A 7,905-nucleotide genomic window follows, 5' to 3' on the forward strand; every position below is an offset into this window, starting at 1 on the left:
CCATTTATTTTCTAAGATATGCCTAAATGTTCAGAAACTTTTGGAAAGTAAAGATATGCAAAAAATTCCATTTTCGATTTTTTGCTATTGATTGAACACACTACGGGAAGTGAAATATATACATTTGTAGTAAAAATTTAATTATTGCCTAGAAATCATTATTTTCAATACTAGATTGTGATTTAGATATACTCTACAGCTATTTTGCTAAGCAAATCATTTGCTTATAAAAATATCACAAATTATCCATTGCTAGTAATAACAGCATTGCACGAGCTAATTTAGTTAAAAAATAATAAAAAATGTTGAAAGAAGAATAGTTAAGAAGTGACGATGATTAACTCGATAAATAACCTGGTTATAGTCTATGATCAACCAACTTATACATAGATAAATTTTTGCGCTCTAATTTTTATTGCTGGGTATTTTGATTTATACGATGAGCAATATTAATCATATTTGATTTTAATGGTCATGATAAAAATGATAAATTAAAAATAAGCAAATCGCATTTATTTATATTCCCTATATTTTAATCTGGCTCTAATTCTATAAAAATAGTATTACAAATTTTATTACCTTCCTCTACCTTATTACTGCACATGACGCAATTATTAAGGCTTATAACTTTGAATAATTAGTTCATGAATGTAATAAAAACAAATTTTGTAAATACCGGAAACATAAATGCGTGATCACTACTTTGTTTTATATTGCAAAGCCTCGGGTCAATACATGTACCGTGTTCCATATCTGAAATATCCTGCTTAGAAAAACGTTCTTGTTCAGGAATAGCTTATTATAATCCTCTTATCATAAATAAAGAAATATTCGTGTTTGCGCGCATTTGAAGTTTAGTAATTTTAAGCCTATAACTTTTGATAAACAAGTATTGATGTTGAGTTTGAGCACCGTCAAAAAATAGTAAAAAATAACAGTAAAACTCGATATTTTCATTCATAAATAAATGTGTACAAACGTGAACAAATAGTCGGAATGTTGTACTAAAGTATTATCAAGTGATTCAGTTATTTTGAAAGGATATATTTTATACATTGATACTGATATATTGATAGCTGAAAATGCTAAATATTTTAAATCAATTACGATAATTACAACTGATCAATACAATTCAACCTGTATTCATCACTTTTGCTTATGCTCTAAAAATTAAACATTTGGACTACATAAAAAATAAAACATATAGGGGAGCCAGTGGCTTTATGTTACAAGGATAAGTACTAATAAAGATTTTTCAATAGGATCTGAAACGGTATTAGAATATTTTTTATTAGATATGTTAACCGTCCTGCAAATATCATCATGTACATTTTTTTTAGGTATTTTTTTTAAATTTTATTTGGCCTCGCTTACTTTGAGCATTTAGCCACTTATAACAACATTTTTAATTATTTATATTCTTTACTATTTTTTACATCACTCTACTTAATTTTTTCTTCCTCAATTTATTTCAATTATTGTTTTCAAATTGACTTCTTCATTCTCTCTCTTTTGTTCTTGCTTTTTTATTGCAAATTTATATTTTTTATTTCTATTCGACGCCTATTTTTTTTTCTTCATACTTCTTTTAATCTCAGCGATTTCTAATATTTTCTTCTTCTTATTCCTAATACAACTCAGCTATTGGAATTCTGTAATTTCTATTTTACTTCTTATTCTTATTCAAATCCTACTCAACAAATCCAATTTTAATCAATTTTAAATCAAAGAAAAATCTGTTATAACATGTGAATATGTTTATTCAGTTGGTTTTGGAGGTGATGTCATCGTCCAATTTGACTATAAGCAATTATTAATTTCTCGTAGGGTAAGTTACAGTAATCGCAAAAAAATCGAAAATTAAAATTAAAAAAAAATCGATTCGTATTGATAAGGAGACGTGCTGATTAGTTTTTGGCGAAGGCAGGTCTAGCCGTTCCGAAGATATGGGGCAAAAAGTGTCAAAATGGTAACTTAGTGTTTATAGGAACGGAGCGTCCGATTTTAATAATTCAAAAAATTTTTTACTTGTATTCACAAGATGAAGAACTGATCAAATTTTCATGTAGGCAGGTCTAGCGGTTTCGGAGATCTAGTAAAAAAAGTAACAAAAAAAATGCCATCTGGCGGTCAAAACTGATCATTAGTCATATGCACATCAAATTATCAGATATTTTATAGAGATTTTAACAATAAGTATAAATTTTGTTCACATTCCTATGGGTTCCGTACCAATGCTTATCCGTTAGACGGCGGCGCGGCGCTTACGCGCTTCCTTATTTCGTCTCTATGCAGTTAAAGCAGTGCGATTGCTTTGAAAAATAATTCAGAATTTCCAAAATATTTCAAAATACACTTTTCTTCAAAAAGTATTTTTTTGTTGAAAATTTATAGTTTCTCAGAAATCTAATTTTTGAGAGAATTTTTTTTTTCAAAAATGTTAGTCTTTTAAAAAATGAATAATTTTTGGTACGGAAAGTTTCAGCAATTTGCCCTAAAGCACGATGCCATGCGCCCCACTAGTATTGAATTATATTGCGAAAACCAAACCAACTACATCGAAACAAATAACACATACCAAACAAACAAACAACTATCTAAGTACGTTCAGTAAATTTTCCGGTATACTATTTATTGTAGAAATATGTATAATTTACTTATTTTCGAAAATTTGTCACTTGGTTGTTGTTACTTTTTTACCACACAGGCAGTGTAAAATAGGACTCGTAAAATCACTGATCGAATCTTCTGCTGCGGAATGATTAAATGCATATATGATTACTAGTGGTCAATTACATTGTTGGCCAGGATCTAATTGTCGATCAGTAACAAATCTTAGTCATTGCAAACGTGTCGCGGCCGGGCTGTCGTATCATAAAGTGCCAGCGGCATGTTGACGGCCGTCAGCATGCACCTCACGTAGCGCAGTCAGCCGTAGCGTATATATATAGCCAGGCGGGTGTATCGGCGTCGCCCGCGAGTGGAACCACTAGAGATGAATTTCTCGCCGCGTACAGAAACGACGGCACTTGGTAGCCGGCAAAACGACAACGTGAAAAACGATGACAACGGGAAGAAATTTCTAATATATATTAGGGTGGTCCTTAAAATGGTCATTTTCGAATTTCCTTGCTCCCAGGGGCTCAAATGGTTCGAAATAGATAAAAAACAATTCTCTTAAAGTTTTAGCTCTTAATATTAACGTTTAGATAGAGCGCAATTCAATCAAAGTTTTGTATGGAAATAGCATGGAAAAATTTTCAAAAATTTTAAAAATGTTTTTAGACGTAATTTAGCGAACAAATGAATGAATAAAACTCATTCATTTATATACATGTGTATACATATACATATACGTATATGGTTATATAATACGTCAATCGATCGTATTTATTATTATCAACAGTATCCATTATTAGATAACCAACAGATAAACTACGCAATATATTTGATTATTCATCCCTGACATTGTATTACATTGTAGTTTACTCTCGTTAGTCACACACACGTCCATCGAAGTTTTGACATTTATCAAAACCACATGCAAACTGCATCAGACACTAAGTCGTCTATTGTTAACGTCCTAAACTAGTGATGTATAGCATCGTGCCTTAAGGCAAATTTCTAGAACTTCCCGTACCAGAGTTAAATATTCGAAGGAGAAAAATCAAAATGAATAAATATTGGCTAATACTTAATATCAATTAGAATAACTCATTCGAAATATTTACATTTCTGAACTGAATTGTGAATTTAAAATTTATATTTCAAGTATAAAACTTATAATTTATATAATATTTTCTGAAAATGTTGAAATTTGCTTGAACTGCATAAGTGAACTTTAAAAATTATTTCTTGGTACGGAACACAATACAATTATAATAAAATTAATGTTCATTTTAAAAACAATCAAATATCTGGTAATTTGATGTACTGAGGTGCATATGTATCATGATCATTTTTGACCGCAAAATATCTTTTTCTTTTTACTTTTTCCTCAATATTTTCCTAACCGCTAGACCTGCCTTACCAAAAATGTAATAAATTCATCACCACGTCCATACCAGCAAAATGTTTCTTGAACCATTCAAATCATGTGCTTCGTTCTCTCAAAAACTGAATTACCGTTTTTGGTACTTTTTGACACGTATCTTCGAAACGGCTAAACCTGTCTTTGCCTAAAACTAATCAGCACGTCTCTCATCAATATGAATCGAATGTTTTTTGAATCATTCAAATCGGTCGATCCGTGCTTCCGAAATCGTGGACAAAAAATTGTATCCAACCATACATGACGTATAATTTATAAAATATTTTTAAATACATACACACACATACATAATTTTTTTCTAAGGTTTGCGAAAGTGTTCATAATCCTTTGAAAAGTAAAGATATGCAAAAATTTCCATTTTAGATTCTTTTGCGAATACTATAACTTACCCTAAGGAATGTTAATAAGGAAATAAAATGTATGTTATTTTAAACATTAAGTCGCTCTATTTAAGAATAGTTTATAAAGCCTTAAAATAATAAATAAACTGTTCAGTTAATTATAGAAAATAAGTTCAGTTTACATTTAAGTCAGTTGTGTTTAGAGTAAAAGTAATATAAAACTAGTGGTGTACGGCCTTAAAGCAAATATCTGGAACGAAAAGTTCGAGAAATATGAAATGTTTTCAATTAGATTATTATAAATATTGTAACATTGTCTAATATTTATAAGAATTATATAAACTGAATTGCAAAGTCGAAATTATTTTTTTAAAGTATATTAGAACTTTAGTCAGAATTAAAATTAAAATCTGGAATATTTTTGATATACAAAAAAATGTCATTTTTTTTTGAAAAAAAAAATTTGAAACTATTTTTTCCAAAATCAATTATTTTGTCAAAACAAAGTTTTTTGAATCATTCAAATCGGATGCTTAATTCTCTCAAAAATTGCAATTTTTTGCACATTTAGCTCGGTATCTCCGAAACGGCTGGACCTGCCAAAATCTAATTACCACTTATCCCCGTCAAAACAAATTGAATGTTTTTCAGATCATTCAAATCAGATGCTCTGTTCTCTCAAAAACTCGAATTCTATTTTCTGCACTCTCTGCTCCGTACCTCCGAAACGGCTGGACCTGCCTTTGCCAAAAATTGATCAGCATATTTCCCTATCAATAGAAACCGAATGTTTTTTAAGCCATTGAAATCGGATGATCCGTGCGCCCGAAAACGTACACGAAGAATAGTATCCATACATACATACACATAGACGCATCCAATTTTTCTGAGGTATGCCAAAATGTTCAGAAACCTACAAGACGTGAAGAAATGTAAAAATTTTCCATTTCGATTTTTGAACAATTACAATAACTTACCCTACGGAAAGTTAATAATCATATCAAAGGTCTTTGTTTGTCTATACCAGTGATCCCCAAAGTGGGCGCCAGCGCCCCCTTGGGGGCGCTGCGGCGATTCTAGGGGGCGGTGATGGGCTTTGGTGTATTTAGGGGGCGATGCTTAGTTGTAAGGGGCGTTTAAAGCACAAAACTAAAAAAATATTATAATATTAATATTATATATACACAAATGATTAAAATTGAATTATATTAAAAAACACTGAATTATATAAAGATAATATTTTAATTGAAGTTAATCAAACATATTTGCATAGGTGTATTAGTAAGTAAATCAGTTTTAAAACTATGCACTGCAATTCTTGTTTCGCAAAAGGTTTAATGAAAAGAATGGTTCATATGTTTCTTTGTATGTCGATAATTTATATAACTTTTCAAAGCGTGTAACTTTACCAAATTTTGTAAGGGATTCTGAGATTTTTTGTAAGAGAATCTGTAAGGTTGGCGGATTATTTGTCGTGCTATTGATTATATTTCTTTGATATCTACCCGTAACTGTCCACCCGCGTTTTGTAAAATAGATTTATCGGGGCCTAGTATAATTCTTTCGTTACCTAAAATTTCAACGTTGAAATTCCAACAACACCGTGGAGCATAAAGATAGTCCAAAACCGTAGAGCATAAAGGTAGTCCAAAAACCGTCAAAGCGGTCATCGGTATTATAATATTTATTGTTAATTTTAAACAAAAATAAATTAAATAAAAAGAAAATGTTATCAGAAACACATATTACATCAATTAAACTTTTAAAATCCGCAATAAAAAAACCTGCTCTTTTAGATCACTTTTCACGAAAAAAAACCCGACCGTTAGGCTCCTGGATTGAGATTTCGTTTTGAATAAAAATAGAGGATTACATTAGATGATTCCGGCCGGGATCGGCGCCCTTCTGCGTGTTAAGCAGATGTGACAACCACTACACCACGGAACCTACAAAAATAAAACGCATTTGCAGCACGCATCGCCAATATTTAATAAAAGTTTAAAATAAATATTGGTTACTTCGATATATGATTCATCGTGGGATTGCACCGACAGTCAATAAACCACCAAACGCCTTTATTGGTTTTGAATAAATAAAGAGTATTACATTACATGATTCCGACCGGGATCGAACCGGCGGCATTCTGCGTGTTACGCAGAAATATAATTTATCATGGTATTGCAAAGACAATTAATAAACCACCAAAACCCTTTATTGGCTTTGAATAAATATATAGGATTTCATTAGATGATTCCGGCCGGGATCGAATCGGCGGCGTTCTGCGTGTTAAGCAGATGTGATAACCACTACAACACGAAACCTACAAAAATAAAACGCATTTGCAGCAATATTGAGGACATCGATGTAAGATTCATCATGAGATTGCACCGACAATCAATAAAGCACCAAAAGCCTTTATTGGATTTGAATAAATATAGAGGATTTCATTACATGATTCCGGCCGGGATCGAACCGGCGGCCTTCTGCGTGTTAAGCAGATGTGATAACCACTACACCACGAAACCTACACAAATAAAACGCATTTGTAGCACGCATGGCCAATATTTAATAAACGCTCAGAATAAATATTGAAGATTTCGATGTATGATTCATCGTGAGATTGCACCGACAGTCAATAAACCACTAAAAGCCTTCATTGGATTTGAATGAACATAGAGGATTTCTGCGTGTTAAGCAGATGTGATAACCACTACACCACGGAACCTGCAAAAATAAAACGCATTTGCAGCACGCATCGCTAATATTCAATAAAAGCTTAGAATAAATATTGAAGACTTTGATGTATGATTCATCGTGAGATTGCACCGACAGTCAATAAACCACCAAAAGCCTTCATTGGATTTGAATAAATATAGAGGATTGCATTAGATCAGTGATCCCCAAAGTGGGCGCCAGCGCCCCCTTGGGGGCGCTGCGGCGATTCTAGGGGGCGGTGATGGGCTTTGGTGTATTTAGGGGGCGATGCTTAGTTGTAAGGGGCGTTTAAAGCACAAAACTAAAAAAATATTATAATATTAATATTATATATACACAAATGATTAAAATTGAATTATATTAAAAAACACTGAATTATATAAAGATAATATTTTAATTGAAGTTAATCAAACATATTTGCATAGGTGTATTAGTAAGTAAATCAGTTTTAAAACTATGCACTGCAATTCTTGTTTCGCAAAAGGTTTAATGAAAGAATGGTTCATATGTTTCTTTGTATGTCGATAATTTATATAACTTTTCAAAGCGTGTAACTTTACCAAATTTTGTAAGGGATTCTGAGATTTTTTGTAAGACAATCTGTAAGGTTGGCGGATTATTTGTCGTGCTATTGATTATATTTCTTTGATATCTACCCGTAACTGTCCACCCGCGTTTTGTAAAATAGATTTATCGGGGCCTAGTATAATTCTTTCGTTACCTAAAATTTCAACGTTGAAATTTCAACAACACCGTGGAGCTTAAGGCTCCTGGATTGAGATTTAACGCGTAATTTTT

At 31.8% G+C, this 7,905-nt stretch overlaps 2 non-coding genes across 2 annotated transcripts; both read right to left on the reverse strand.

The window, feature by feature from the left end:
• Positions 1 to 6,640: 6,640 nt before the first annotated feature.
• Trnav-aac lies at positions 6,641 to 6,713 on the reverse strand. Its single transcript has one exon. It is a non-coding gene; the product is annotated as a tRNA-Val (tRNA).
• Positions 6,714 to 6,844: 131 nt separating this feature from the next.
• Positions 6,845 to 6,917, reverse strand: Trnav-aac. Its single transcript has one exon. It is a non-coding gene; the product is annotated as a tRNA-Val (tRNA).
• Between the last annotated feature and the right edge of the window lie 988 nt (positions 6,918 to 7,905).

The sequence above is a fragment of the Ctenocephalides felis genome, unplaced genomic scaffold (assembly GCF_003426905.1).
Source record: "Ctenocephalides felis isolate EL2017-DRISC unplaced genomic scaffold, ASM342690v1 CF-g0.4_SCAFFOLD_01170, whole genome shotgun sequence".
In the NCBI taxonomy this organism is placed as follows: domain Eukaryota; kingdom Metazoa; phylum Arthropoda; class Insecta; order Siphonaptera; family Pulicidae; genus Ctenocephalides; species Ctenocephalides felis.